An 8147-nucleotide genomic window follows, 5' to 3' on the forward strand; every position below is an offset into this window, starting at 1 on the left:
TACATATTTGCATGCATGACAAATTGAGTGCAGATGTGCAGCTGTACAGTAGCATGCTGGTGTGTGTGGAATGTAACGTTTTTCTTTCAACATTTTGATTGTTGTTTTTTTTTTTTTAGGCTCATAGTGGGATTTTATGAACGAGCCAATAAAAAAAGTGTGGGCAGCCTGGCTATTATTGCAAAGGGGCCACAGCTTAGGTCGTAAAAAAGTTCCCAAATCCATCAAGCACAATGGAAGAAACTCTCAAATAGGCCTTTTAATTTCATTTTACTGCTCGAGTGTACACCAAATCAGAAACCACAACTGAATATTTTAATATTTGACACCAGGCGGACGTTAAACCTGCTGTTTGGATTGAGCCGCAGTAAGAGGTCGCTGACCAAATTCAATTAATAGCATGTATTTGCCTTCCATTTTTCTTGTTTTTCCTTCTCAAAAATAAGCTCGCCACTATTGATTCAGGTGTGATTAAAAATTGATTGGCATCACGCCGGATGTCGCTGTTAAGAGTCGTCCGTTTTGTAGTAGGGAGCATTAAGGGCAATAAAGGGAGATGGCCGACAAGGGCTGAAAGGCTCCAGTTCACAGCGGAGAAAATAAGCAATTTCTGTGAACGAAAAAAAGGTCAAGCTCAAGACCTTCTTCGGTTTGGAGCTGTGGGATAGAGCGGGATAGTGCAGTCGTTTAAGTGTCGCCATGGACCGTCGGCATATTTTGCAATATTACAGCGATAGTTCACATGGATACGCTTTTTGATAGTTTACAGTGATAATCCTTGTAACATATCACTACTGGCCAGTGCCAACTCCATGCCAGTTGGAATTGATGACCTCCTCCCAGGAGATTGTTTTTAGTCAGAATATAATTCTCTGTCAGCAGGAAACTAGAATAGAATTGTCATGTTAAAATTGATCGTTTCTGCATGAGATTCAAAAGCCAAACAAAATCCATATGGCCTTTTAGGTATCGTATGATTTAATATTCTTTGTAGTGCGTTATGTAATTCCGATATGTAATAATACAATTGCAGATTCTTTATCAGGTTTGCTGTCACGTGAGACGACGAGTTGGGAAACAGGTACAACTCAGAAGTGGACAAGTAGGAAATCTTTACGCACCGAATTCCACAGTAATCACAAATCTGAAATTTCTAGAACTTCACTTGGAACACTAGTGCCACGCCCGTAGGTGGTGAACACTGGGACACACAGGAGACAGCGTTGACAAAAAGTTTTATTAGCACAAGAAGACTAACAAAACTTCTTCAAAGAACAACAGAAAGATGATAATGAGACTCAAAGTACAACTTAAAGAGACGATGCAAAAAGGCAAGTAACTTACTAAAACCTGGGGCGGAACCAGCAGGAGGACGTTGCCGAAATATACAAAGTAACAAAACAAAATGCTGACTAACTGGCAGAATGGAGACAAGGAGAAAAAGTAGCAAAAAAAACACTTGGGCAAAGGAATGAGCAAATAGGAGCTGGCATGGACGCTGGAAGGCTGCCAAATGCAATAATCTGGCGAAGTTCTCCAGCTCTGGCCGCACCTAAATCGTCCCCTAATTGGAATGGAGAGCAGGTGTAGAGCCAGTTACTCCACCCCCTCATCTGCAACACAGGACACGCGATTAGGTACACGGGCTGTGACGACTAGACTCAGAAACTAGAAACCAAGAAGACAGCTTAAAGTTGCGTTGTATAGAATTAAGAATTGCCATTTACCGGTATTACGTGAATGCAGCACGCACACTACGGTGTAGGGGTGGAAACCTTTGACAGTCTCTCGATTCGATACAATTCTAATGTTGGGGTCTCCAATTCAACTGAGAATCGATTTTCAATTAAAAACGATTCGATTCAATTAAAAAATGTTTCTGCCTCAAAGTGCAAATCATCCTCAAACTACTACAGTCTGCAAGTGTGAATAACAAATGGAAACTTTTTTTTTACATCCATTACGTTTCGATTTGAAAGGAACATGCCTTTTTCCACAAAAAAACAAAACTAAACACTACTTTATGTAGGCTACAACATAAAAGGTTTTTAGACTGTACTATAAAACTTTTCGTCAACCCGCTTGGATAAAGACATCCATTGAAGCAATCTTATGGAGTTTTTTCAAATGCAAACGGCATTTTCGCTCATGAGATGTGCACATCTTGTAAATGGCATTGGTACACGAATGCTAGCAAGCCACTAAGTGTGCTAATGCGTGTGCATGTGTTCGTCTCCATCTGTTCGGACAGTATGGTCATTGCTCGGAGCAAAAGGGTCAAGCAGTGTGTTAAGGGGAGGTGTCGGGTTATGACAAAGAATTGTTTGGGGGGTAGGTCAAGATGAGCTCGGAGAAATAGAAGTCAACCTCAGCGGTCGCGCGTGTGACGCTTGTGGTGACGCCGCGTCCCTCAAGGTCGGGGAGGCTAATGGTTTTTTCAGGATACGGCTAACGTTACAATTAACGCGGCCTCCCTCAAGGTCGGTCACGTGAGTTTACAGTCGGTTTGCGCTTCATATGTTAGGGTGTGTGCGTATATTTGTGCAGCATTTACACAAGAAGAGAAATTAGTGGTTTGTACTAAATTGTACAATGTCGTTAATAGAAAATTGTTTTGAAAGGCAGTGTCATTTGACATCCTAAGTAAATCAATTTAGCATCTATTAGTTAGATATGTAGTTTATGTATTAGTAATGTAAAATTTAGGTGTTACACATTTATACAACTAATTTATCGTCCAAATACAAAGACAGGAAAACAAACATCTAATTAATCATTGTGCAATTGAATAAATTGCCATTTTTCTCTATACATGTTAAACTAGTCCTCGCAAGTGCAATCGACTCAAAGCCTAGAGCAGGGGTGTCAAGGTCATTTTTATACTTTACAAACCCATCTCGAGAGCCGGATTAAACCCATTTGCAGGCCAAAACTGGCCTGTGGGCTGTATGTTTGACACCCCTGATATAGCGCATCCTTTTTACATAAACACCCATCAAACTCCTTAAATTTCAAGAGTAATTATTTTGTGATTGCTGTGATTGCTTCATGAAATGTATTTGATTTATCTTTTGCTTTTATTCTAAATATGACATTTTGTCAGGAAAATGACTGAACCTGAGACAAAATGCTTTTGCAAAAGGTTTGTGAGTACAACCCGCTTGTGTAATATTGCTTGTTGTTTTATTCTAATTACTACACAATGCAAAATATACAACATTTGGTACTGTATATAATCTTTTAATGAGAATTCTTTTTTATTTTTTTATAATTTTAATGATGAATAATATTTTATCAGAGTTTTCAATTAATTGATGTAATAATAATAATAATAATAATAATAATAATAATAATAATAATAATAATAATAATAATCTCCTGATGTCCTTGAGTCACACACTAGGTAATATTGAGTGAAAGAAAATAATTAACAACCATTAAATTTGCGACTCCGAAAATGTTTTGTTTTGTGTCCCTGTCACTATAATGCCCCACCCGCATGACTTCACTCTTAATGACAATGCAATTTGGGGGTAATTAGTCCGTCTGCAGGATACAGCCTGCTTTTGCTCTGATTTCAGCTGGCATAGGCTACATTTCAAGTATTTGTATAGCCCTCCATGTATGTATGGCCACCACAGGGTTTCAAATGGCTTTACAAGTAAACAACATCACAATCAATATCTCAAATTCGCGACACCATCCCAGAACAAAGCTCCCAGAAGGCGAAGGAAAAACTCAAAAACCTCGTTTGGGGAAAAATAAGAAACCTTGAGAAGGGACCACAGCTGGGAGGAATCCTCTTTCAGGCTCTACAGGCTTCAGTAGATGCCAAGTGCCAAGATTAAACATTGTGCCATATTGAGCAATACGTGCCTTCAACCATGTACAAGAAAATCTTTATAGGAACACAACTGATTTGTTTGTGCTTTCTTAGTATATTTTTCTTTAGAATATTTTCCATTGGAGACATTTATGATTTTGCATTAGTTCTTAATATTCTGCTAAGATCTCCAGTAATATCTGCAGTGGAATGAGGCTTTGTGTGTGTCTGAAGAGACCCGGGGCAGCATGAGAAGATAAAGACCAGTCTGGCAGTCCTGTCGCATTTTCAGACAGACGGGGCGCGGCACTAATTAGATGACCTGTTAGCATCCACACCCACAGCTGCGCTCAAGGGGCTCACTGGCTAGGCACCCACTTTGAGAGGCACGGGTAGAGCCAGAAAACACAGACAACCATCAACACTTTCTCAAATTGTGGACAAAGAGCAGACAGTAGCTCATTGTTCATGCTGCGGCTTGATGGATCCCACATAAAAAAAACTGAGAAGCAGCTGGTTACAAAACAATGTGGGCGCTTTGGGCTTAATCTGCATCTTGGAATTTACACTTGTGATTTTAATAGCTATTTTTTAAACCCACATATCTGTGTCAGGAGTTTCCATCCTCACATAGTAGAATGCCAGATTATTTGCATCTGAAGGGAAAAGAAGCTTGTGAAATTGGGGTGTATACTTTAAAAATATGGTGCACTGGTCATCAAAGGTCTTCTCCGAGGAGGCTCAGGCTTCTTGCACGCACGCGTACACACTGAGCAGGCTTGAGAAATCCCTCATCTTGTACCTGATTCAAGGTCCACTGCAGGTTATGACAGTTGATGGAGAATATCTCCAGTGAATAGCGTGAGCACACCAAAAAAGACAATAACAAGGCCTTCCTGTATGTCTGATATACGAGCACAGTGGAATCGCGGGAGGTGCCAGTGCCGGGGGCAAGTGAGGTACTTGTGTCCCCAAACTTCAGTGAACCAGTGTCACATTCTAGCTGGTTGGAAGAAACCTATCTATCTCATTAGGGTCCCGGGTGACCTGGAGCCTAACTTCCTCATGTATGGAGAGAACATGCAAAATGAAAACAAGAAGGCCAGAGTCCAAATTTAAACCCTTTGAAAAATGTAGGTTTTAATAGTGTTGATATTGTTTAACATATACTGTAAACTCATAGCAGAAGTTGTTAAAAAAAAAAAAAAATAGAACTGAATAATACTGTAAAATCATAGCAGAAGTTGTTAAAAAAAACTGAATAGAACATATTTCATTTCAAAACAGCAGGATCACTGGAACAATTACAAAGTGAAACCTCATCTTCATTGGTGAGAAATTAGCAACAAAATGTCTTCACAGAAATGAGATTTGACAATGATAATGACATTTTAACCCTTTCAGTGCCAAGCATTATCTGAAAAGGCAACCCCCTAAATGCCAGCTCACTTAGAGCATTTTGAAGCATCTTTCAAGGCCGGGAGAATATTTTATTGTATGACTATGTACAGATTGCTGGTACCATATGAATTCCATTCTTTACTTAGAAAAATGCTTACTTATTCCATTCTTTAGTAGTCACTGTTTAAAACTAGGTCATTAGAGTGACAAGAAGCCATTTTGGAAAAAAGGAAAAAAATCCACACACTTATACACTTTGACACGAATATATATTTTAAGTTGCATCTGAAACATCTCTACAGTCCTTCCGTTCGATAAAACATGAAAAAAAAAAAACAATGGAAATGTGTTTCTGGTGGCAAAATGACAGTTTGCGTATGTATATAACTACATTACAACAGTGCTTGATTGGCATATCATTAAGAGGAGTTCTGGCAATGAGTTTCTTCTATCCATTCATCCAAAAAGTTCATGTAATTTGGTCAAAATTTATTTTTTCAGAAGTACTGGTAGTCATTCCCAATGAATCAGTTCCCAAGTACCAGCTCTCAATTAAAAAAATGTTGATCTTTTGAGTAAATGCTAAAATAGGCAGTCTATTATTTCAATTTCAATTTCAATGAGGAAAATTAATTATTTAAGTTCAAAACTACAAAGTAATCCATTACTTTTATTTCTGAGTATCTAAAGTAATAGCTTATTTTAGTACTTATTACATAAATTAAATGAAGAGTTTAGCATCTCGGTACTTAAAGTAATACAATATTTTAATACTTTAGCATCCAATGTACTTTAGTACCTAATGTAACCGAATAATTTGTACTTAGGCCCTAAGAAATTTGTATTTAGGCCCAAAAGTAAATGAATACTTAAGCACCTAATTCATACATAATTCTTTATTCTCCAGCCATCTTCAACCCTACTTTAGACAAACACTTTAAACATATACCGGTACATATATATCTACCAAGGAGTGCAGCTACATTTCAAATACATTTGAACATATTTGTGGGCGAGATGCAATAAAGCTTAAAAAGTAGCCCTATGTACATGGATAGTATTGACCTACTAAATCCTTATGAACTTCATGGTCAGTGATGCTGTGTGTGCATGTGTGTGTATGTAGCAAGGCGGGAGGATGTTTGTGCTCATGTTTGAACAGCCGAGAGTGTGCAAGGATCAGGGTCTGCAAAGATCTGTAAAGGACTGGGTGAAGGTTATGTTTGTGGGTGTTTGAGGATGAGGGGATGTGGAGACAAGCTTCTCTCAAACCCTTTTACATTGTTCATAACACACTTGTTCATGGTCAGTGACAAATTCAGTTTGTTACCACAGTTCCTTAAATGTCTCACAATGTTTTGCTTCTCAAAAAGTTGTTCAAAGTACTGATCTTAAACAAACTTTGCTGAATAATTATGATGTATTCAATCTGTTTTTTTTTCTTTTTTACCTCAGTAGAGTTTGTTTAGATCAATACAGTTTGATAGTAAGGAGTTTGAAATATATTTACCTCATTAAAGTGCATTTTACTGTGACTGAAACATCCTTAGGGTGGCTCTTTATAGAGTAAACTTAAGTTGAGTCAATAAATGGCTCAACAAACTCCAATCTGCCTGAAATAATCTTTTACTCTAATAGTGAAAGCTCCCTAACAAGCTTGATAATGTTTGTTCGTTCATTTCACTCCAATTGTTTGCAGAAGGACATACTGCCTGGCATTAATTTTGCTGAATCACTCAATTACAAGACACCTAACCATTTTCAAATGTTCTAACCCACAGGTGTCGAACTCCAGTCCTCGAGGGCCGATATCCTACATATTTTCAAACCTTTTCCCTCAAAAACACCTGATTCAAATGATTGGGGTCATTTTGAAACTCCTGCAGAGCTTGCTAATGAGCTAATCATTTGAATCAGGTGAGTTGGGGAAAGAAAACCGGAAAACATGCATGATGCCGGCCCTCGAGGACTGGAGTTCGACACCTATGTTCTAACCAATATGCTTCATCAAATGTGCACTGAATTTAGCATTCTAAATCGTTCTTGGATGAATTGTTGTAGATCTTTGTGTGCCCTGTGGCTGAGATGGATGGATAGATGGATGGACATGTATACAGTGGGCCCCCAGTTTACGAGATTAATCCGTTCCGCAGCTAGAATCGTAACGCAAATTCGCCCTATGGCCTGCAATTCAAACCTACAGATAATGCGTGTAAAACCCCAGGTAAAAACATCAAAATTGTATATACATATTAATAAATGGTATCAAAATAGTATAACTATTACTACATATATATATAATACACATGTACGGTAGCTATACAATTAAAGAACATCATAAACAAAAAATTATAGAAAGGATTTATCTACCTTTGATTGACATGACAAGCTTGTTATGGTCATATTCCATAGTGAATGTAGCCTAAGCTAGGCTAGTTTAGGCTTCTTTGTATTTCTTGATTATCACCAGCTTTGTTTCCATATAAATCATCTTACTTCTCTCTTTAACATCACTAGCAATCTTGGGACCCATGGCTAACCAATTCCAGTGTGAATTAAGCACTAAAATCCGCTATAAATACATTTGTGTAAGCACTCACAGGAAAGCTTAAATTGGCTGCCATTTTGGAATGAGTATTGCTGAGCAATAGCAGGTCAGCATTTTAGTGACCCTGGGAGGCCGACCAATAGTAGACCAGTATCTTAGGGAGTCGTGACGCCAACCAATAGCTGACCAGCATATTAGTGACATAAGCAGTGATGTGTGTATAGACATATGAGCGCGGAGTGACTCACGTGAGTCATGCATGCCCACTGACAGCCATGTTTGAGGTGCTGTAAGGCAAAAATATGGGGTACAGAGGGCACAAAAAAAGTCGCGTTCCATGTTGTAAGGTGAATGTCAAAAACCAGGGGTCCACTG

The 8147-nt window shown here is 38.4% G+C and overlaps 1 long non-coding RNA gene across 1 annotated transcript; it reads right to left on the bottom strand.

Annotated features, from left to right (window-relative positions):
- Window positions 1-1223: 1223 nt before the first annotated feature.
- On the bottom strand, window positions 1224-7826 carry LOC148407713 (uncharacterized). Its single transcript, XR_015868686.1, has 2 exons — window positions 7595-7826; window positions 1224-1613 (listed from the first exon to the last, which is right to left on the bottom strand). It is a non-coding gene; the product is annotated as an uncharacterized LOC148407713 (long non-coding RNA).
- Window positions 7827-8147: the final 321 nt, after the last annotated feature.

The sequence above is a fragment of the Hippichthys cyanospilos genome, chromosome 19 (assembly GCF_059441005.1).
Source record: "Hippichthys cyanospilos isolate Australia breed blue-spotted pipefish chromosome 19, RoL_Hcya_1.0, whole genome shotgun sequence".
NCBI lineage: Eukaryota > Metazoa > Chordata > Actinopteri > Syngnathiformes > Syngnathidae > Hippichthys > Hippichthys cyanospilos.